Genomic DNA, 23779 nt, shown 5'->3' with positions numbered 1-23779 from the left:
AGTGGCTAGTACTGATTATACAAACCCACATATAAATATTACATGTAAGTAAAGGGAAGCTGTACAAAGACCTTTGCAAAGTGGAGATGACCTGCTGTTAGCTTCCTCCTCCCTCCTGCATCCCCCCCACATGGTAGAGGTGAGAATCTGTATCTGTCCTTTGGCAGGTCGCAAGGCAGGTATAGAAAAAATGTGCCTGTTCTCATGCTTTGAGGTGTAATCAATGTAAGGGCAGGTTATCGCCCTGTCTCTTGCCTCTTTATCCGACCTGGGGTGTTGTAATCTTTTACCTGCTAAGAGGGACTGAAGTATCACTAGGGAATGTCATTGTGACTTCACTTCATATACAAAAGGGGTAATCAGCAGGGATCCAGGTTTTCCATTCACCAGAACTGAAAAAGATCCAGGGGTTATGATCAACCACAAAATGAACATGAGCCACCAATGCAATCCTGTGGCTGGCAAAGTGGAAAACACTCTGGCAAGCATCAACTGATGCATCACAAGCAAGACTGAGGATGTCACCCTCCCGCTCAACTCAGCATTGGTGAGGCCGCACCTGGAGGACTGTGTTCAGTTCTGGGCGCCACACTTCCAGGAGAGATGTCGAGAAGCTGCAAAGAGTCCAAATGATCAGAGGTCTGGAGAACAGACAATACAAAGAGAGGCTGAAGAACATGAGACTGTTCAGCCGGGAGGAGACACAAGGAAAAACTTTACGGTTCGTGTGTCCAGAGTCTGGAACAGACTCCACTCAGACTGGATGTGCACCTCACTGCACGCAGACCTCAGCAGTCTTGCCTGCCTTACAGCAGCAGGGCTGGACCCAAAGACATCCAAGGTCCCTTCCAGCTCTTAACTTATGTGAATCTATGAAGCGCCCCAGCGGTGTCAAGGGGGGTGTGGCTGGCAAGGGAGGGGCAAGGGGATGGCCAGGGCAAGAGCATATCAGGACTGCTCAATGCCACAAAGCCATGTGTGGGTGGACACCAGCTCCTGGACCCACATCCTGGTGAACAAAGGGAGCAGGAGCAGCTCTGATATTCCATGCTAAAAACCCCCAAATCAAACGCCAAAATGTATAGGTATTCACATTTTTTTTATTCTACAGATTGAGGCACTAGTAGGATTCAAAACACTTTAAAATTGTAAAGACATCAATAAAACATAGTGTTCAACTCATACCTACATACATACTGGCACTTCATTTTAAATCACAGAAAAAACATGGATGCTGGGGTTTTTCATCAGAGATTCTGCGTTTTATTTTTGTTATCTGAGAAAACCAGGATCCCTCGTAATCAGTAAAGGAATTCCAACTTCCCCAAAATTCTGTCTCTAACCTTGTAAAAAAACTCCCAACCACAAAAAAGGGCTGTAGTCTTGTCTCTCAAAAGACTCAACAGTACCTGGTTCTTGATAATGTGTATCACTTAGTAAAAACCCCTCTATGTGAAGGTTTCCATCGCGTACAGCTCAAACTGTGTAAAGGACGGTCAGATTCTAAACTGCAAGCGATTCCAGTGCCAAGCAGCAAGGGCCAGAAATGCAGCACTGGACAAGGAAATCTTGGCTTAAACTTACTGCTAGTAGCTAAAAGATTTTTAAAAATGGACATATTCCTCCCCCATTTATACTCTCGAAAGCAATATCTGGGAAATTGTCTCCTTAATGATTATACTTAGGAGTCAAACAACAACCCAAAATGCAAAGTCATATTCTGTGACCGCTAACCCTAACCCAAACCCCAAGCCTATCCCTGGGTGTTGGGCAATAAGGATGAGTGGCAAACAAGGGCCTAAATTTGCAGAGAGCAAAGTGCTCAAAACCTGATCGGGGCACAGGGAGGGAGAATACAAAGCCTGGGGCGTCTGGGCCTCATTATTCTGTGAGCCAACAGGCAGATGATCGCTTTTGGAGGGTGCTACCAGCCACAGGCGACTAGTAGGCGGGGCAGAGAGTGGCCTGTTCCCCGCCTGGGATTGGGCCCCAACTCAGCACTGCTCAGGATGAGGCAGTTTTCTCGCTGTGTATGCCGGCAGCGTGATATGGGTGGGTGGCGGGGGGCGGGCGGGCACTAAGCCACAACACACAAGTATAGTAGATATGAAACTTTTGGCATACCCCATGGCCTGCCAACAAATTGTGCCCGTCCCAAACTCAGGAGGCACCAGTCACCCCTGCTACCAGCAGTTAGAGGCAAGAGCTGCAGGCGCTGGAGGCGTTACTGTTGGAGCAGGACACGGGAATGACGAGCCTCCAGGTAGAAGCCTAGGTAACTGCTGGTGTGTTCTGTCCGCTGAGACTGTCAAAGGCATAAACACGTACTCACCTGTCACCCGTGGGGCCTCGGCTGTTTCCAAGGGACCAGTGCAGGCCCCGCACACCTGTCTGAGTGCCCGGAGTGACCCTTGCAGATACAACAGGGCCCTTCTGCCCCAAGCGCCGCATCTGTCACGCTGCGGCTCCTCGCTGACACGCGGGCTCCAAGGACGGGGGCACGAGAAGGCACCTGTGAGAAAGGGCAGACCCGCGTTAGACTGTTTCACGTGAGTGAAAACACACGCATCCTTAACCGCACCACAGGGGATAAGGGGACCCCACGGGCCAAACAAAGCACATTTCAATTTAAAGTTCCCAAATCACCACACAAGTATCATCAGTTGTCTACACATATTGCTACAAAAAAGATTTCTCAACCCCCCACAACAATACGACCGTTTTCCCCTACTTACCCGATCGCCGCACACTTCTCCACCAGCCCCACAAAACAGTTGCACAAAAAAGTTCCCAGATCACGCTAAGACAACCACACCATTTTCCACACAGAAAAACCTACCCATTTCCACTAACAGTTCCCAAACCACCAGTTCTCCACACAAGATTACCATATTCCCAAAAAAGGCCCTATATCACCATCCACAATGACCAGCTTTCCTCAAAAAAAAATCGCATTCCCCGAAAAACAAAAAAACCCCAACAACAACAACAAAAAAAATCCCCGGTCGACGGGTGCAAGGAGGGCTGTGGTCACCTCGGCCCCCGCTGCTAGTCGTGTTGCACTGTGTCAAACCACCTGCCCGGCTGGGGTAGCTGCATTTCTGCTGGGGCAATGCTGCAGCCCCGGGTGTCGTGGTTCAGCCCCTCGCCCGGACCCGACTGGTCCTGCTGCCGCTGCAAGGGGCCCGCTCTTCTTCTCACGGTCTTGGTGCTCTGGAGCTGGCCTGTGTGCGCGGGTCTGCGGCCTGTGCTGTGCCTGGGCCTGGAGATCCTGCTTCACAACCTGCGAGTGGCTTTCAACTCCTTCCACTGACACTGTCTTAGTTGTTGCTTCAAGCTTATCCTAAATGATACAGCCCGAGCCCTCCCCCCCACATGTTAATAAAGCTTCCAGTGTATTTTTCCTGGAGAAAAATGCGGGTTGTTTTCAATGAGATGCTGCACCTCACCGTCTGTGCCCCCATGTCTAAATGAATTCCTAAACCCACCACTGGCGGTGGAGCTGGCAAGGAAGCCAAAAGGATCGATGCACGCATGCGCGGAACAGCATCGACGAGTTTGGCACGTAGTGCGCATGCGTGTCGGAAATAAGGGCTACAAGCCCCCCCCCACGTGGGGACAATACTAGGGGGAGAGGCAGGGATGTCCCCTCTATCGTCACTGGCGGGGCGCGGCCGAAGCCACCCCGGGGCCTAGTGATGACTCAGTGCGCATGCGCACTACAGGGTGACCAAAACGACGCATAACGTTTGGTCAACGGACGAGGCAAGTACGCATGCGGCCGGAGGACTCTTGAAGCCGGATGCGCACGTGTCCTAGGAAGGGACTGTTTCCTCCTGTCGAAATCACTGATGGTTTCCCGGGTTACAAAGGCACTGAGGACAGGACGAGCAGCGACGCAAATCGAGGCGCGGTTCTCAGTGTGCACCGCAATAAGCATTACAGTCGCGTCCTCCACACGCCAAGTCAATACTCGGGGGAAGGGCATGGACGCCTCCTCCCCTCTCATCCCGGGCCCGAAGCCGCAGCCACCGTGGACGCGGTACCCCTGTGCACGACAGCAGCCGCCACGTTAAGCAATCACGGGCAAAGACCCAGTGAACATGCGCTGTAGAGCTAAGGCTCTCAGTTGCGCGATGAAAATATCGATGAGCTGCCATGCATATTCATGCGCACTTCGGAACAAGCGGGCCAACGCGTTTCCCTTCAATGGGCAAAGCAAATACGCATGCGCCGGTAAATTAGCTGCTCACCTGACCACCAAACTCATTGATATAAATGGAACTTGCGCGTGCGCATATGGTGCAGTCGACAAATATCGATCACCGATATTCAGGATTGGCGCATGCGTCCTCAGAATTAGCGGACCAGACACTGCCAGAGTCATGGATCAGTTTCCACGGTTACAGAGGAAGTGACGACAAGTCAACTGCCGAAACTATCAGGGCGCAAGTGTCCATACGTATGTGCACTGAGAATGAAGCATACGTATTGACACTGGGGAGGACCAGTACGCGTGTGCTATACAGGGCAGGCTCCCAGTCGCGTGACGAACACATCAATGAAAGGTCTTGACCACACTTGCGTATTTGGGAACAGGCGACACATCGTTTCCCAAGTCCGCAAGTACACATGCGTAGGACCGTGAGCTGTTGATCGCAGTCACGAGACAAAACATGGAAAGAGACAACAAAGCCGCATTCGCACTTCGGGAGAGGTGTCGCATAGGGTTTGCCCATCAAGGGGCAACGGATGTACGCATGCGTCTACCGCTCAGAGCCTGATCAGCTGTTCACCGAGTCAATCGATGTCCCTCAGTGCGCATGCGCTGCAGTCACAACCTTTCGAACATCGATATAATCGATTTGCGCACGCGTCCGGCGAATCAGTGGACGTTGGCACAGCGCCGATCATCGATGAGAGGATGGTTACGGCGACTGACGACTCGAGGAATGCCGAAAGTACGTATGTGCATTTGGAATAAGCACTACAGGCCACTGTGCGGCCAACACTCAGGGAAGGAGCAAGGATCGACGCTCCGCCGCTCTCTCCCAGCGGCCACGCACAGCAACTCACGGCTCAGCGCTGCTGTGCGAGAGCGGTCGCAGCGTAAAAGCATGATTGATAGAGACCCAGGGTGCGTGCGCCATCCAGTGCAGGCTCCCACTTGAGCCATGAAAACAGCTATGAACGGCCATGAACACGCATGCACACTTAGGAAGAGCCGGTGCATCAGCTTTGCCCTTCAGCGGGCAAAGCAAGGATGCGACCGCGGCCGTTGACAGGGCGATCGGCTATCACTCCGCCTGCTCCTGGGCAGAGCAGCATGGGGCGCTCCGGGCAATCACAGGTCTCCTGTACCCGCACACGGGCATTCCCTCCTCCCTCCCGGAGCACTGCAGTCTGTGCTCCCCGAAGGCCGCCACGATCTCTTGTGCCGCATCCTGCCCCGCGCGACGATATTTTCTTTCCATTTCCACCTCGTTCCCCGTCCCCCCTGCTGCTCTGCTTTCTGTTCCCACCCCGGCGCACCGATCCGAGCTGACCGGATGCGCCCGGGGGATCCTTGGCAGGGCCCAGGCCACGTACTTCCGGCCCGCCCCCAAGCCGCGCCCCTCCCCCCCGCCATCCCGCGTGTTCCACCTCTCCTCGTGCCCCCGGCCACCCGCGGGGCGGTCCCCCAGGCCCCAGCCAGGTCCGAGCCTCTTCCCTTCACAACTCTTCCTCGCGGAGCCGGAGCTCGCGCCCGCGGGACTCCAGCCCCACCCGCCCGGAGGGAGCCCGTCTTTCCTGTCAGGCCTGGAGCCCGGCAGCCTCCCGCGACCCGGATAAGGGCTTGTGTGGGCCATGGCATGTGCTGCAGCAGCAGTGGGGAGAGGCAGGTCCAGACCTGGGCCCTCGGCCCCCACTGCTAGTCGTGTTGCACTGTGTCAAACCACCTGCCCGGCTGGGGTAGCTGCATTTCTGCTGGGGCAATGCTGCAGCCCCGCGTGTCGTGGTTCAACCCATCGCCCGGACCCCTGACTGCTCCTGCTGCCGCTGCAAGGGGCCCGCTCTTCTTCTCACGGTCTTGGTGCTCTGGAGCTGGCCTGTGTGTGCGGGTCTGCAGCCTGTGCTGTGCCTGGGCCTGGAGATCCTGCTTCACAGCCTGCGCGTGGCTTTCAACTCCTTCCACTGACACTGTCTTAGTTGTTGCTTCAAGCTTATCCTAAATGATACAGCCCGAGCCCTCCCCTCAACATGTTAATAAAGCTTCCAGTGTATTTTTCCTGGAGAAAAATGCAGGTTGTTTTCAATGAGATGCTGCACCTCACCGTCTGTGCCCCCATGTCTAAATGAATTCCTAAACCCACCACTGGCGGTGGAGCTGGGAAAGAGAAAGGCATGCTTCGGGGGATAATGTCGCCATCCCTAGGTCCCTCACAAACAGCAGACAGCGGGAGCTTAGAGCACAACATGAGGGCCTGCACTGACCTGCACTATGAAGATACATAGCATAGGAGAGACGTTATTAGGGAGCTGGCAGGTGAAATGACGAAGAAAGATAAGTGGAAGAGCAAGCCCATTCAAGAGGACTGGTATCACCAGCACAGTATAGAGACTGGGGGACATCACCTACATAACAATGGACCAAAGTCAAGGTCTGTGTTCAGCCTGTGGTTCTTTAGTCTAGCTAATTCAGTTTTGTCCCCAGGCCAGGCCTCTGAACCCACTTTGTAAACTTCCCTGAAGCATAAGGACTTGAAACTCAGAACGGAAGTGGTTTCTCTCTCAAAAAAAAAATGCTTTATCTGTGCTCCAATATTGCAGTCGCCCACCTGCTTTCTGACAGTTTTCTCTTGGAAGTAGGTTGCGTCTAGTTTCTGTGCGGGCAGACCGGGGGCGAGCCAGGGCCCGTCTTTGCGCACGTGGGCTGCAGCCAGCAGCCTGGGCACACGGGGCCGGAGAAGACCGCGGCGAACTAGAATTGATTATGGGCGCGTAGTGGTTGATTAAAAGATTGCTTACTTACACCAAAAGATGGTAGTGGTGTAGGCTGGACAGCTTTCCAGGCACAGCTCTGCTTGAATCCCCGTTGGAGGATTACGACGTCAGCTCTTTTCCCCGGAGTTGTCGAGGCTCCGTGGATTCCCCCCGGAGTTGTTAAGGCTCCGTGGGTTTGGTTCCCTCCGGAGTGGCTGAATCTCCGTGGGTTTGTACAGTACTTATCTTCCCCGGAGTTGTTAAAGCTCTGCGGGTTTGGTTCAGTTCCCTCTACCATGGAGTTGTTAAGGCTCCGCGGATCCGGCTTGGGTTTATAGGAAAGGGATACGTCTAGGATTGTGCTCGGCGACGGGGAGAGGCCAAAGGCTATTTAGACCTCTGTTGCATTCTTAAGAGAGGCGCGTTGGGTCCGTAAGGGTCCACATTGCTTAGAGATCTTTACACAGTGCGAAGTCTCCTCCTCCTGGCAAGTTCTCTCTCTCTCCAGTTTTCCTCTCTCTCCGGCTTGGGCGGAAACCACCCAAGCCTTTTGTACGGCTAGCAAGCCAATAGCTAGCCACCACGTGTGCCTTTACTCGGAATTGGCCAATAATGTGGCGCAAATCTGAATACAAATGGCGGGAACTCTTTGCACTGAGCACTTCTCAAATGCAATAAGAAATGCACCATGCAAAGAAAGCTACAAATCTGGTGGGAAATACTTCGTTGCACCAGAGCTCTCCTCTGCAGCAGACAGCTCTACCGCGCAAAGAAGCTGCAATTTAGCGGGAAAAATAATTTAGCGATGCCGAAGCACACACAAACAACAAATCACAACTTTGAGTTGTGACAGTTTCAACCACAGTTTCCAGGAGAGCAGCTGGTGTGCTGGGTTAGGTTACACAACAGTCTGCTGGCAGGAGGAAATAGCCACCTGAGTTATTTCCTTTCCAATCTTTTCTATAGCTCATTAAAGCCCCACGGCAGCATTCAGTCATTCCAAACACAGCCAGACTTCAGTCCAGTGGTCCCGTGGCTACATGTATGTGCTTGAAAAGGAGTTGTAGTGTTGACAGACTTCTACTAACCAGGACACAGGTGTTTGCCAATACCCATCAGCTGCAGGTTACCTTTTAGCCTCCTGAATCACACCTTTAAATATGTATATGCCTGAATCTGGAATCATGGCCCTACTGCAACAGAGTAAGACTTTTATAGAAGGTCAGGTTGCAGCATCATTTCTGCATTGTCTCCACCCCCGCTGCAACTCTCCAACTGCAATGGGGAAATACTGGTGCAGCCCCACTGCAGACTGCAATGAGATGAGGGGTTTGGGCAATGGCCTTCAGGGGCTGACAGGTTCATTAGGGTCACAGGTTTATGCTGCTGACCACATGAGGGCAACAAGGTACAGAGTGCTGAAGCTGGCAGAGGTCCACGTGCTCAACGCCAGTCCAAGCACAGAGAGGTACAACAGCAAGTCTGTGCATCTGGCTAACTGGTACAGGCCTAGCCCTGGGGCATGCTGTGGCTTTTGGAAGACACTGCCAGTAGTTTGGAGGCGAGAGCCATAGCCACCGGAGGCGGTACCTATGGATCTGCCCAAGCAAATGATGTACATCCAGTCAGAAACCAAGGCAAATGCTGGAATATTGTGTTCCCCAAGTGTGTTGAAGGCAGAAACCCGCACTTACCTGCTGCAAGGGCTGGCTTAGCTGTTTCCAGGAGACTGGTGCAGGCCCCAAATGCCCATTTCTGAACAGTCCGCACAGAGACCTGGTTGCAGATGTGCCACGTGTCAAAGACCCTTCTACCCCATGACTTCTGGTGCCGATTGTCACATTGCACCTCCTCGACGATAAGCTGGTTTGAAGGACAAGTGCACAAGGAAAAGCCTCGGACGCCCACATCAGACAGTGTCACGCAAGATACAATATTCACAATGTTAACCCCAACACCGATGATGGTAAGATGACACCTGCGTGCCCACCACGGTCTCAGGACTTGGTTTCACAGCTCCCAGCTGACTTAAGCATGAGAAATGTCTCTCAGGGAAACAGGAAAAGCTACAAAGAAATTTTAACCAGTATAGGGTGGAGGTAACTGGGGCCAGTATAGCTGGGTAACTGGGACCAGGAAAGGGGGGGTGAGTTGGACCAGCCTAGCAGGGTACATGGGACCAGTAAAGGTGAAGGTAACTGGGACCAGTCTAGCAGGGTAACTAAGATGAGGAAAGGTAGGGGTAATTGGGACCAGTGAAGTGGGGGGTGTAACTGGGACCAGTACAGCTGGGTAATTGGGACAAGTTAAGGGGGGATATAACTGGGGCCAGTAGAGCTGGGTAATTGGGATCACTAAAGGTGGGGGTAACTGGGACCAGTAGAGCTTAGTAATTAGGACCAGTAAAGGGGGGGATAGCTGGGACAGGAAAACAGGGTAACTGGGACCAGTAACAGTTGGGGGGAACTGGGACCAGGGTGGCTGCAGATCCTCAGAACTGCCTGTGTGGCCCACAGACCTGGCTTACACCCACATCCAGCACATTGAGGAGACAGTGGCAGCAGAGGGAGAGGAGGAGGGAAACAGGGAACGGAAACAGATAAGCAGCTTCAAGTTGAGAAAAGCCAAAAGCCGGGGGGGGGAGGGGGGGGCAAGGAGGCATTCTCCCCACTCTTCAGCAACCAGAGACGACCAGAGCAGGGTGCGGGGCCCGGAGCAAATTAGCCTGTGCACAGGCTCACCCCTAGACACAAGGAAGCTGGTGGCAGATCTGGCAGTGGGGGAGACCAGGAGAGGCTGCCAGAGGCTGTCAGGTAGGACAGGTTCACAGGGGCTGGGTTTTGGAAACAAGGATGAGTGGCTAACAAAACCGGCAGCTTGCAGAGATCAAAGTGCTCAACACCTCACCCAGGCACAGGGAGGGAGAATACTAAGTCTGTGTGCAGGGCCAGACCTAGCGGGGGCCAAATTGAAGTTACCACCCCAGGCCCCATGCTCTGGGGGGCCCTGTGGAGCCGGGTGGAGTGGCACACTGAGTGGGGCGGCACTGCCGCTGCAACAGAGTACGACTTTTATAGAAAGTGAGGTTGCAGCATTATTTCTGTGGAGTGGAGTGGAGTGGCAGTGCCGCTGGCTTCACGTCCAGCCATTAAGCACCACACCCACCCCGCCACCGAATCTCCTGCTAGCTTCCTTGCATCTGTGGGCACAGCCCTGCACAGGCTGATTTGCTCCAGGCCCCCACCCTGCTCGGGTCGTCTCTGTCTGTGGAGTCTGGCCCCTAGGATCCTGCGAGCCAAGGGGCAGGTCATTACTTTTGGAGGGTGCTCCCAGCAGTTAGAAGCAACAATGGCAGTCACCAGCGGTGTTACCGTAGGAGCAGGGCACGTGGATGATGTGCATCCAGGCAGAAGCTGGTGCGATCTGCCCACTGAGTGTGTCAAAGGCAGAAACACAAGTATAGCTGAGTAAGTAGGACCACCAAGGGGGTGGGGGGGATAAGTGGGACCAGTAAAGGTGGGAGTAACTGGGACCAGTCTAGCACAGTATCTGGGACGAGTAAAGGTGGGGGTAACTGGGACCAGTGAAGTGGGGGGGATAACTGGGGCCAGTAGAGCTGGGTAACTGGGACCAGTAAAGGTACTCACTTTCACCCATGGAGCCTTGGATGTTTCCAAGTCCTGCTTCTGTCACTGCCGGCTCCAGGACGGGGCACGAGGAGGCACCTGCGAGAGCGGCAGACCCACGTTAGACACTTTCCTGCGAGCGAAATCGCGCGCACCGTCGACCGCAGAGCCGTGGACGAGACGACCCGTACGGGCCAACCAAGCGCATCCCCATGGAGAGGTCTCCAGTCACCACACAAAATGACCAGTTTTCTATGCAAAAACCATCACGTGCCCTCAAAAAAAGGTTTCCAAATCCCCACACCATTCACCTCTCACACAATAACCATATTTCCTGACATTTACCCAATCACCACACAATATTCCACAGGTTGCACAACACACAAGTCACATAAAACGCCCATTTCACTCTAAAATTACACCATTTTCCACGCACAAAATTAGCATATTTCCACACACAGTTCTGTAAGGAGTGACCTGAAACCACTACTCAAAGATGAAGCAGAAGAGAATGTTATGTGACGAATGCCCATCTGCAAAGATAAGGAGGAGACAGTCCTAGATAAAGGGGGCTTGAAAACAAAAGCAGAAGCAGGGTACTGGGTTAAAGTGCTCATTAAAATAATAAAAATCACGCCCCTAGGTGGGGAAGAAGTATGCTAATGAAACACACATGTATGTAAATGAGATACATGGCTAAAACACAGGTATAGAGACATGCTCAGTAAAGAACTTCTTGCGTCCCTCCTTTATAACCGATCAGCAAACAAGCACGATTATGAAGGTTCAAAAACTCCTGTATAAAAGATGCTTAGACATAGTAATCTGGTGTGCTTGTTACGTGAAATTATTCCGCTCGCACCTTTTATTGCTAGCAATAAACCTTCTTTGTACTTTCACCCCTGGTATCTTTATTGGCCTTTGCATACCAGGCACGATCCCAGACGAACTGGGGCACAACAGTTTCACCAACCGTAACCAAATCACCAGTTTTCCACACAAGATCATCTTGTTTTCCAAATAAGTCCTTTATCACCACACAGAATGACCCGTTTTCAAACGAGCAAACAAACAAAATACCACGTAATTCCACACATTTCCACAAAAAAAGTTCCCAAATCCCCGCAGAATTCTCCCACTGTCCCCAGATTTGCCCAAACGTTTCCATACAAACGCCTCCAAATCCCCACACAAAATGGCGGGTTTTCCACCCACCCCCGCCACGAGCCCACGCACGTGCCCGCACAGCCCCACGGCCCCGCACCGGTGCAGACGACACCCCCCAATACCCGTCGCGGCCCTCCCGCCGTGGCACGAGGGCGGGCGGAGCCGGGCGCCCCCGGAAGCGGGAGCGGCGACACGGCGCAGGCGCGGGGCGAGCGGCGGAGGGCGCTGCCGGGCGGCGGCACCGCGCACAAACCCGCCCGCAGCGCTGCTGCATCGGACAGGAGGACACGTGGAGCCGCTTCTGTCCCTGCCCCTGGCTGCAGTGCGCGGCGTGACCACAGGAGAGCAGCACTGAGCCGGCCTCAGGAGCCGGCAGCGCCTCCCCGCTGCAGTGCCCGGCCTGAGCCACCGCGGGGCAGCACCGAGCGCGCTCTCCTCCTCTTCGCATTCAAGCCCTGGCTGCGGCGCCGGGGGAAGCGCAGGACGGCGGCACCGACAGCGGCGTATTCTTTTTTCCCAATACTCTACAGGGGTGCACACCATACCTACGGTATATGTTTGAATTCCACACATGAATATGTAGTTATATACAAACATAATTATAAGTGCATACCTCTGTTTCCCTTTTAGATAGAAACACCCACAATGAAACAGTAATAGGATTACTCTGTTCATTACGGCATGTATTCTGCGCACGCGCGCGCGCACACACTGTATACACATACGCACACACCTCTGTTACATGCATTGCTGTAGTTACAAGTCAGTAGTCAACGAATAATACCGACGCTTGAAACCCCTGTTCTCAACATGGTACTTATTTGACAGCAAGGATCTCCAACTCTCCACTTCAATAGATTTCTTACAATAGGGTTTTTCAAAATTTCTTTTTACCTTTAAAAAAGGGAATTTCCGTGCAAATCGTGACAGCAACGACACACCTCAGGGCAGAGCCCGATAGGCGGCATCAGGCGGCTTCTGGCACAGAGATAAGAGCAGGTCACACCCGCCCCCTGCTGACACCTGATACTACTAACCCACTATAGTAGGGTTCAGTGTCACCTCTAGGATTTCAGGGTTTCCTGGCAGTGTTTAGTGAACAACCGCGGGTTTTCCTTTTCTCATCTCTACAAAGGGAAATCCAATGCTGCTTGTGTTGCTAACGCCAACCTCAGGAGAGCCTGACAGGCCCCGTGCCGTGGGGAACGGAGTCTCCCGCACGACCCGCCATGGTTGCCAGAACAGCTGCCGCAGCGCTCCGGGCCCGCCCGCGTGTCCGGGCCCGCAGCGGGACGTGGGCTCCGCGCACTGGGCAGTGGGTAGACAAACAGCTGACCGGTGCCGCTGTGCATCGGAGTCGGACCAATCGGCACACGGAAGAGTGCTGACCCCTCTCAAGATTCTCCGGCAGCCAATGAACTGCAGACAAGGAGGGCGTGCTTCTTGGCCCGCCTCCAACGGCAGAGACCAATCAGAGAGAAGACGAGCGGCGGAGCCCTGACCCCGCCCATGAGGCAACTCCACCCAATCGCCTCTTCCTTCCAGATGGCCAATGAAAACCCGAGCCTCCGATCCCGGCCCTTCGGCGCTCCCCCGTCCGGGGATCCATGGCCCTTAAATCGTGCGTCTGCCCCGAGGAGCGCGAACCCCGCCTGCGGTCACCGCTCTAGTTACGCCCCGAGCGAGGCCCTTTTTCTTCTCTCTCTGCCTTTATTTCCCGCCTGCCTGAGTTACAGGTGCGCGGCGGGAGCTTTCTCTCTCTCTCTCTCTCTCTGCCCTCATCTCTTCATTGCAAAGCCCAGATTGAAGCGCAGGGAAGTAGCACAGGGCAGGCTTTTATTTTCTCTGTATTTAATCGTGGCTACTACGCAGAAGCTGAAACGCAGTGGGGGCGGCACGGAGCCGGCTTTGTTGCGGGTCCTTATCTCCAGGCTCCAGGCCCCGCTCCTGCCCCCACGCGGGGAGCGCGGAGCCGGTTTGGGTTCCTGCCCGGGTCTGCAGGCGGCAATGCCCAGCGCGGCCACAGGAGGGCGCCTCTGAGCAGCGATTTTTCTCCGCCTCCACGTGCTGGGTCCAGGCCCGGATGGGACCGCGGGAGAGCCTCGAAGTTCCCGCGCAGTGGGGAACGCCGTCTCCCGCACGACCCGCCGCGGTTGCCAGAACAGCCTGTCGCAGCGCTGTGGGACCGGTCCGGTGTCCGGGCCTGCAGCGGACCCGGCAGCAGACAGACAAGCAGCTAAACGGGGCCTCGGAGGATCGGAGTCGGACCAATCGACACCTAGAAACGTGCACACCACCCACAGTTCCCGGGCAGCCAATCAGAATGCGAACCGGTGGGGACGGGCTTCTGGGCCCGCCCTCTCCTAGAAAAGCCAGTTAGAGTGAAGAAGGGCGGGGTGGCCCTGACCCCGCCCATTCGGCCTCTCCACCCAATCGCCTCACTCCTCAAAGTGGCCAATGAAAACTCGTACCTCCGATCCCGGCCCTGCCGCGCTCCCCGGCCCAGAATCACTTCCCCGTAAATCGTGTGTCCGCCGCGGCCGCGGTCCCTGCTCTATTTACGCCCCGAGCGAGCGCGGCCTTTTTTCCTCTTCTCTCTCTGCTTTATCTGCCGCCTGCGACGTGCTGCAAGACCCACAGCCCGGCGGCACCGAGCCCCTCTCTCTCTCTGTCTCGGCCCTTGTCGCCCGGCAGCAATGCCCGCTGTGCGGCACAGCACGGCACGGCACGGCAGCACCGGCCTGTTTTTATTTCTCCGGTTGAATTTCCTGGCTGCCGTGCCCAGTGCGAAGCTCCGGACCGCGGCACCGGGCCGGTTTTGTGCCGTGCCAGGATCCCGGGGCCGCGAAGCCCCGGTAGAAACGCGCAGGCGGCACCGACCGTTTAACCCCTTCTTATCCGCCCGTCTCTCCTGGCTGCAACGCGAAGCGCGAGCCACAGGAGGGCAGCACTGAGAGGAGTCCTTTAATACTCTAGGGATGGATGCCTGACACGCCCCTTATGTGTCCAGTACCTGCTGCAGCGTCCTTAGCCTGACGAAGGGTTTTTGAACCCGAAAGCTTGCTTAATAAATATTCTCCAACCATTTGGGTTGGTCTAATAAAAGATATCAAATTCACCCAAGGAACCTTGTCTGCCTATATCCTTAGACCAACACGGCTACAACCTAAAACCCTAGTACCTGTTCATACACATATATATTGAGATGCAACCGTCGTGGTATTTGAATACCTAAAGCGATTTCCCTTGTTTCAGACAGAGAGAGGGACTTAGAAACAGGATCACTATGCATCTTATGGCACGTATTCTGCACACACCTTATGTGAGCATCTGTGTACACACACATAATTATTAGACGCATCTCTGTACAGTTTCAAGTTCACGAAAGTAACTACGCAATGAAGACAACTGCCACTTCAATCCCCCCTCCTCCATGTTTTATTATTTTACACGAAGAATACCAGACTCCGCACTAGAACCGAAGTGACGTCCTGCACTGTTTACTAAACAACCACGGGCTTTCCTTCCATTTCTCTTAAACAAATGGGAAAGTCCGTGCAAATATAGCTAGCAACATATACCACTGAACAGTCACATGGGACCGGAAGCAGGGCACGAGGGCTCGGGCAAAGCGGGGCTGGGCTGGGCTGGGCCGGGCCGGGCCGGGTCTTCCGCTGCCCTCGGCACACCCCCGCGCCGGCCAGTTGAAAATCTCCCCAGGGCATCCGAGTCGGACCAATCGGCACGCAGAGCAGGGAGCCCTTCATTAATTCCTGACAGCCAATCAGAGAGCTCCTGGACCCGCCTCTTTCAGCAGAGGCCAATCAGGACGAAGCAAGGCGGGCTGGCAATGACTCCACCCACACAACCCTCCCACCCAATGGCTGCACGGCCCAAGCGCCTGGCGGGAACACAAGGCTCCGGTCGCTGCTCTAGCGACTGCTCGAGCGAGCGAGGCCTTTTCTCTTCTTCTCGCTCTGCTTTCATCTCCCGCCTGCCTGCGCTACAGCTGCGGGGCCGGAGCCGCTCGCTCTCTCTGCCCTCATCTCTCGGGTGTAAAGCCCGGTTTGAACCCTAGGGAGTAGCACACGGCAGGTTTTTCTTTTCTCTGGCTTTAAAGCCTGGCTGCTCGGCGCAAGTTGAAGGGCAGGGAGGGCGGCACGGAGCCGGCTTTGTTCCTGGCCCTTGTCTTCGGGCTCCAAGCCCCGCGCCAGCCCCAGGCGGGCAGCGCGGAGCCGGCTTGGGTGCCTGCCCGGGTCTCCCCGCCGCAATGCCCGGCGCGGCCACAGGAGGGCGGCTCTGAGCAGGGCTTTTTCTGTGCCTTCACGCGCTGGATCAAGGCCCCGCCGGGACCACCGCAGGGCAGCACCGAGCAGCGGGTTGGTCTCCCCTTCTCGACACCGATTGCGAGGCAGGAGCCGAACGCAGCGCAGAAGCGATGTGTGTGGGGTGCAGGCGGGTCCTCGTGCATCCCTCGAGTGTGGCGGTGCACCCCCTGCAAAAAGGGGTCCACGATTGCCCTCGGCCGCTGCCGCCGCTCTTGGAGGTAAGTGGTGGGGAGCTGGGGAGGAAGTGAGGCCCCCATCAAGAGGCAGGGAGTTGGGCAGGGCTGGGGCTGCAGCCCAGCTTGGCGGTGCATGGGGCCAGGGGCTGCAGTCTGTGGCTGCAAGGCCCTGGTGGGGAGCAGGAAGGATGGGTGGGGCCGGCTGGCTCCCCACAGCTGCGCACATTCCTGGAGGGCAGTGGGGACCCGTGCCCCCCAAAGCTGTCTGTGGGGCAGGAGTGGCACCAGTGAGGAGCGCAACCCTGCACCGCTACCCCCACGCATGCACTGGACATGTTGCCAGAACAGGGCGGAGGTCATAGTGGCAAGCAGCTTCCCTGTGTGGCTCTGCTGTGCCCTGCCATGCCAGGATGCACCCACCAGGCTGCAGAGGCCCCGGGGGGAGGATACCAGGGTGGGAGCACACGCCCACCCTGAGAACAGATCTAATGGGCATGAGTCCCCGCTGCACCCCAGGAGTGCACACAGGAGCGGGGAGCTGGCCTCGCCACCTGCCCAGTCCCACAGCAGACAGGGAGCAGGCGGGAACCTGACTCCGTGCTCTGCTCCACCGCAGCAGCCACAGCCTCCTCCCAGGGGCAAGAGGCATAGTCCTGGCAGCTCGGGCCTCCCTCCGGCATGGCTGGCAGGACTAAGGGCACCAGCAGGGCTGGCAAGCATGGGGGAGGGGGACGGGACGGACTGAGGGGCACAAGCTAGCGTTTCATTGTAGTAACAGGAAAAGGCAGGTTATAATTTCAAGGATTTTAATCAGAGAATTGGCAATTTTGTTTTTTTAACAGAGAAAACCAGGAACCCTAGTAATAAATAAAATAATTGCTACTTTCCAAGAATTCTGGCTCTAAACTTGCAAAAGTCCCCCGATCATAAAGGGGCCATAGTCTTGTCTATCAAAAGACTAAACAGTACCTGGTTCTTTCTAACATGCCTCACTGATTAAAAACCCCTCTATTTAAGGGGTCCCATCGCACACAGGTGAAACTGTATAAAGGAAGATCATCTTCTAAACTCCAAGTGATGCCAGTGCCCAGCAGCAATGGGCACAAGTGCAGCACTGGATATGCTGAGATCAGTCAAGGACACCCTCAGTTAAAAACTTACCGCTAGTAGCTAAGAAGAAAAAAAAACAAGTACATTCTTCCCCCATTCATACTCTCAGAAGCAATATCTGGGAATTATTATCTTGAATGGTTATCCTTAGGTGTCAAACAAGGCCCCTCAATGCAGAACTATATTCTGTGCCTGCTAAAGTGCCAAGGGTCTGTTCTAGCCCATGGCAAGGACCTCTTTTTTGCTAGGCTACATTCCACAACATTACTTCTCCCTCCAGATACTCGGATCCCAGAAGCAGCTCAGTCTAAAAACGCCAAGAGGAGCTTGGCAGAAAAGTTTCAAGGGAGTAGGGATGTATAGTCCAATGATGACACTTGCTGCTCATGAGGCAACTTCAGGAAAGAACAATGGTCCCAGGCCATGACTCAGTTTCCCTGCTCTCTACTCAAAGGGCCTACCTCTGTATTTTCTGCTGTATGTAGCTACTCTTGGCAAACGTGCCTGATTAGTAATGTCCCAATAATCTGGTGTACATTTTATGGAGGTTTCAGTTGGTCGGGTCGGAAGGGACCTGAGCAGATCATCAAGCCTGACCCCCTGCCATGGCAGGAAAGAGTACTGGGGTCAAACGAAGTGAAGTAGCGCCTCCTGATGTCTAGTCTAAATGTACCCTCTGCCAGCTTGTGACAGTTATTTCTAGTGACTCCTGGCAGTGCTCGGGGGAACAGGGACTCCCCCAGTGCCTGCTGGTCCCTTCTGACTAGTTTGCAAATGGCCACTAGATCCCCCCTCAGCCTTCTCTTGTGGAGGCTGAACAGGTTCAGGTACTTGCTTTGGTTCTCTTGTACTTCTCCAGACATCCTGGGTGTAACACGTGCATCCCATTATACCAGAGGTGGGCAAAATACAGCTCGGAGGCCGGATCTGGCCTGTAGAGGGACTCTGTTTGGCCTGTGGTGGGTCCCTTGGTCCTACCTGACCCAGGCACCATCCAGGCCATGGCGCATCCCGCCACCCCCTGGCCATGCAGCAGGGCAACCTAGGTGGGGACTCCAGGCAGCTGCAGCAAGAAGGGCTTGGCCAGGGCAAGGAGTGGCCATGTTTCTCCCACGCTGGAGCAGCAGCTTCTGTCCTGCTGCTGCCACTCCTCAGCGTGGGCAGGTGGTCCGAAACAGGTGCAAGGAGGGCTGTGGTCACAGGTCTGTACGCAGGTTCCAGCTGGTCTACCCTGGCCAGGGTGAGTCGGGAGTGGGCATGGGGCAGGCCAGGGTCAGGGCTGGTACTGTGCAGTATTGGCAATGGGAGGGAGAAGAAATAGGGGACACAGACTCCAAACTTCAGGGTGTGGGGGTGCTGACCAGCCCGCTGCAGCTCCCCAGAACTGCTTATGTGGCCCGCAGGCCCAAATACTTGTCCACTCCTGGGTTAAACCAAAGCCCAGTGCAGACAGGAGACAATGGCAGCACAGGCAGAGGAGAAGGGAAAAGGGGAACTGAAACAGATAAATACCTTAAAGCTGACAGAAGCAAAGAGCAGGGGATCAAGGAAGCATTCTCCCCCACATCCCCTACAACTCACTAAAGGAAGCTGGGAAACTGGTACAGCTCTGCTGCAGACTGAAACACAAGGCATTTCATGGGAAGCCTTCAGAGGAAGGATGAAACTAGGAGAGGCTGACAGGCTGTCAGGTAGGACAGTCATAAGGGCTGGTTGTTAAGCACATAAGGATGGGTGGCTAACAAGGCCTGAAGCTTGCAGAGATCAAAGACATTCACACCTCACCCATGTGCTGAGAAAGAGAATACAAAGTCTGTGGGGTCTGGGCCCCCAGTGTCCAGCAAGCCAAAGGGCAGGTAGCTGCTTTTGCAGGGTGCTACAAGCAGTTAGAGAAGGGGGTGGAAACCCCCAGCATGCGTGCCGAGCATGGCATGCGAGGCCATTTTGCTCGGCACACCACAGCCAGCCCCAGCTCTGGGTGGCTGCTGGAGCCTGGGCTGCTCCCAGCAGGGCTTGCAGTGTGCCAGCTGCCCACTGGGAGCAACCCGGGCTCTGTGGCTAGCAGCAGTTACCCAGAGCCAAGGCCAGCTGCAGCTGGCAGGCTCCAAACAGCTGTGCCAGGCTCTGGAGCCCAGGCATGAGCTCTATACTGGCAGGTTCACCCACGCATCAGAGCGGGCAGTGGGGTAGGGGCCTGAGGCAGCAGTCTCTCCCCGGCTCCCAGCACAGAGCTGATGACTGAGCTCTCGAGCTCTACGCAGCTGTTTGTAGTCAGCCTGAGCTCTGGGCAGCTGCAGCAAGCAGCTTCTGGCTCCACAGCTCCGGCATCAGCTCCATGCTGGCAGCTATGCGGGCCGGGAGCGGTCTGAGGCCTTCGGGGGCGTGCGGCGGGCTGTGGCCAGCAGCCCTGGCACGTGGGTCAGGGAATGCAGGCCAGCAGACTAGAATTAGGCACGGACGCGTAGCGGTTAATTAAAGATTATTTTACTTACACCGTAGATGGTCGCGGTGCAGGCAGGAGAAAACTTCGCTTAAGTTGCAGTTACAAAACTCGTACGAACAAGACCCATAGAAAAACTCGAGCCTCTTGAAATAACTCGGGCAGAGCTCTGGATACACACACACAAAGCTTGTTAGGCTCCGTAGAATGAGCGCGCAGGGAAGGGTACGTCAAGGGATCAAGCGGCGACGGGGAGAGGCTAGAGGTTGATCAGGCCCCTGTATCCTCCTCTAAGGCACACACGGGGTTTGTTAAGCTCCACAGCGCACTTAGAGTTCTCCACAAGATGGTTAGGGAGTCTTCCCTTGCGGGGTTCTCCTCGGAGTTCTCCAACTTGGGCGGAAACCGCTCAAGCCTCTTATACGGCTAGCAAGCCAATTGCTAGCTGCCACATGGGAATAATTTAGAACTGGCCAATAGTGGGACAAAAATTTGCATGCAAATGGCGGGAACTTCTTTGCACCGGGGTTTTTCTCTCTGCAGCTGAGAATTGCACCGTGCAAAGAAAGCTCCTTGTGGCGGGAAATAATTCTGCAGTGCTGAAGCACACACACAATCATACCCTTGGGTTATGACAGCAGTGACTGCGTATGCACCTCAGGGCAGCGCAGCCTACCCCTGAGTTACAGGAAAGAGCTGCAGTCACTGGAGGCATTACGGTTGGAGCAGGGCATGGGAATGATGTGCGTCCAGGCAGAAGCCTAGGCAACTGCTGATGCGTTCTGTCTGCTGAGCGTACCTGTTGCTCGTGGTGCCTTACCTGTTTCCAAGGGACCGGCGCCTGCCCTGCACACCTGCCTGAGTGCCCAGTGCCCCTTGCAAACACGACAGCTCCTGGGGGGGGGTGCTTCTGCCCCAATTCCCGCTTCTGTCACGCTGCGGCTCCTCGCTGACACGCTGGCTCCAAGGACGGGTGCACGAGGAGGAGCCTGAAAGAAAGGGGAAACCCACGTTAGACAGTTTCACGCTAACCGCACCGCAGTGGGTAAGATGACCCTTGTAGGCCGACCCAGCACATTTCCATTAAGCGTTCTCAAATCACTACACAAAATGGCCAGTTTTCCCCACGCAGACCACCACGTGCCCTTAAAAAAGGTTTCCAAATCCCCACACCATTTCCATGACACAGCAAAACCATATTTTCATACACTTACCCAACTGCCACAGTTTGCACAGGTCCCACAACACAGTCACACAAAAAAGTTCCCAAATGACCCGAAAATTACCACACAATTTGCTACACACAGTGACAATATATCCACCCGCATTTCCACAAAGAGTTCCACGTGCCCTTAAAAAAGGTTTCCAAATCCCCACACCATTTCCATGACACAGCAAAACCATATTTTCATACACTTACCCAACTGCCACACAGTTTGCACAGGTCCCACAACACAGTCACACAAAAAAGTTCCCAAATGACCCGAAAATTACCACACAATTTGCTACACACAGTGACAATATATCCACCCGCATTTCCACAAAGAGTTCCACGAACCCAAATCACCAGTTTTCCATGCAAAACCACCATATTTCCAAAAAACAAGGCACCACACAATTACTTCCCCCCCCCAAAAAATCACATTCTCACACATTAGCAGAAACATGCTCCCAGACCCCACCGCACTCCCCCAGCACCACCACGGTCCCCCGGCCATTCCCACCCGCACTGCCCGGAAAGGGCCCAAGCTCCCCGCGCGACCCGCCGGGATTTCCGCACCATGCCCTACCCGTGCCCGCACAGCCCGCGCAGTCACTGGCCGCATCCGGGACAGGCTGCAACCCCCGCCCCAGGGGGCAGGGCAATAGCTGGGAGGGCGGCAGGGATGCCCCTCCCCCGTCAGCGAAGCGCGGCTGTGCAGGGACACGTGTTCGCCGCTCCAACATCGCCGGGGGAGAGTGCGCATGCGTAGCACGGAGCCGTCAAAAGCACGCATGCGCGATTCGGGATGTGGCGCATCACGCCTGCCCATCAATGGGCAACGCAAGCACGCATGCCTTGGTAGGATTCGTGAAACCGTTTGCACATGCGTTGTGGGAATGAGGAACCGTTGCCTGGCTTTGAAATTATTAATGGATTTCCATGGTTATACAGGCACTGACAACAGGACGATCGCCGAAACTAATCGAGGCACTAGTTTCTCAAGGCTCACTGGAAATGAGTACTAAAGTTCCCGCCGCTCCTCCCAGCCAAGCCAATACTCAGGGGAAGCGAGAGGCAGGGACACCCCCACCCCTCTCACTGCGGTCCCGCAGCTGCAGCCAAGTGGGGCACGGCCCTACCGTATGCTAAACCGGCAGTGGCGTTTAGGAATAACTGGGGTAGGCCCAGCGCGTATGCGCAGCACGGGGCGGCCTCACAGTCGCACGACGAAAATATCGATGAACAGCCATGAATACGCAGGCGCACTTGGGAAAAGGTGGGCCCTCGCGGTTCCCGTCAGTGGGCAAAGCAACTACGCGTGCGCAAGACTGTTATACGCGGATCAGCTGAATGCCTAGTGTATCGATGTCAAGGAAACTGGTGCATGCTCAATGGGAGCAGGCAAGAGCTATCGATGGCCAATGTTCCGAATTGGCGCGTGCGTCCTGAGAATCGGGAGGCTGTGCCAGAGCAGGAGTTATGGACGGGTACCCATAGTTACAGGGACAGTGATGGCATGACTAGCGCCGAAACCGTCAGGGCCCGACTCTAAGTATGCATGCGGACTGCAAATGAGCCCTACAATTCCCACTAGGATCAATACTCCTGGCGGTGTACCCCACCCTACGTCTCTCCCAGCTGGGGACCACACCCACGCGGGCCGTGAAACCAGCGTTGGGCTCTGACGTCAAGAACAGCAAGAAATGAGCTTCACGAGCCAGGCTCCCAGTCGTGCGACGAAAACATCGATGAGCGGCCATGAATACGCATGCGCACTACGGAAGAGTCGGTGCATAGGGTTTCGCTTCATGTGGGAAAGCAAGTACGCATGCGCTTAGAATGACAGCTTGATCCGGCTGAACTCTGAATTCATCGATGGTATTGCAAGGAGCGCATGCGGCCCGGTCGCAAGCAAAAGATGTCGATTGCCGATATCCTGGATTGGCACATGCGTTGTGAGACTCATGCGTTCCCATGGTTACAGAGGCAGTGACGGCATGACGTGAGCTGAAATTCTCAAGGCGCCGATCTCAATGTGCATGTGGACTGGGCATGAGCGCTACAGTTCTGTCTGGGGGAAAGACTCGTAGGAAAGGACAGGGACACTCCCTCCCATCTTTTTCCGGGGCCGCAGCTGCAGCTACCGAGGTCACAGCGGCGGTACCTGGGAAAGCGGTCACGGCATGAAACTAGCGCTTCTTGAGACCCAGTACGCACGCGCTGTAAAAGGCACGCTCCCACTCGGGCGAAGAGCTAGCGAGCAGTCACGAGCACGCATGCGCATTTAAAAAGGTGCGCTGCAGCGCCTTTGCCCTTGAATGGGCAAAGCAAATACGCATGCGCGCGGTGATTTGCAGCTAAACACGGAATTTAGTAACAGTGGGATGACTCGCGCATGTGCGCTGGCCACAGGCAAAATACATCGAACGCTGATCTTGTAGATTGGGGTATATGCTGCGCATGTGTAGTGTGAATAACGCCTACAATCAGCTCTGGTTGGGGAGCAATACTTCGGGGAAGAGGCAGGGCGTTCCCCCGGTACTCCGGACCCGCAACCTCAGACAGTCCGAGGCACGAGGCTGCCGTACGTGAACAGAAGTGGCTTTAGCCCATCGCTGGGGGACACCCATTGCACACCCGCAGTAAAGGATTGGCGCCCCATGGAAAAAGTGTCAGCATCGAGGCGTGGCCATGAGTACGCATGTGCAAGTGGGAAGAGGTGGTGCGCGGTATTTACCCTTCATTGGGCAAATGAAGCACGCGTG

At 55.1% G+C, this 23779-nt stretch overlaps 3 long non-coding RNA genes across 3 annotated transcripts; all 3 read right to left on the bottom strand.

The window, feature by feature from the left end:
* Positions 1-1080: 1080 nt before the first annotated feature.
* On the bottom strand, positions 1081-5598 carry LOC109284232 (uncharacterized). Its single transcript, XR_009462161.1, has 2 exons — positions 3035-5598; positions 1081-2512 (listed from the first exon to the last, which is right to left on the bottom strand). It is a non-coding gene; the product is annotated as an uncharacterized LOC109284232 (long non-coding RNA).
* A 1165-nt stretch (positions 5599-6763) lies between these two features.
* LOC132250431 (uncharacterized) lies at positions 6764-10786 on the bottom strand. Its single transcript, XR_009462163.1, has 2 exons — positions 10611-10786; positions 6764-8826 (listed from the first exon to the last, which is right to left on the bottom strand). It is a non-coding gene; the product is annotated as an uncharacterized LOC132250431 (long non-coding RNA).
* Positions 10787-19838: 9052 nt separating this feature from the next.
* Positions 19839-23316, bottom strand: LOC132250429 (uncharacterized). Its single transcript, XR_009462160.1, has 2 exons — positions 21601-23316; positions 19839-20799 (listed from the first exon to the last, which is right to left on the bottom strand). It is a non-coding gene; the product is annotated as an uncharacterized LOC132250429 (long non-coding RNA).
* Positions 23317-23779: the final 463 nt, after the last annotated feature.

This window comes from Alligator mississippiensis, chromosome 4 (assembly GCF_030867095.1).
Source record: "Alligator mississippiensis isolate rAllMis1 chromosome 4, rAllMis1, whole genome shotgun sequence".
In the NCBI taxonomy this organism is placed as follows: domain Eukaryota; kingdom Metazoa; phylum Chordata; order Crocodylia; family Alligatoridae; genus Alligator; species Alligator mississippiensis.
This window is presented reverse-complemented; position numbering and strand designations above follow the sequence as displayed.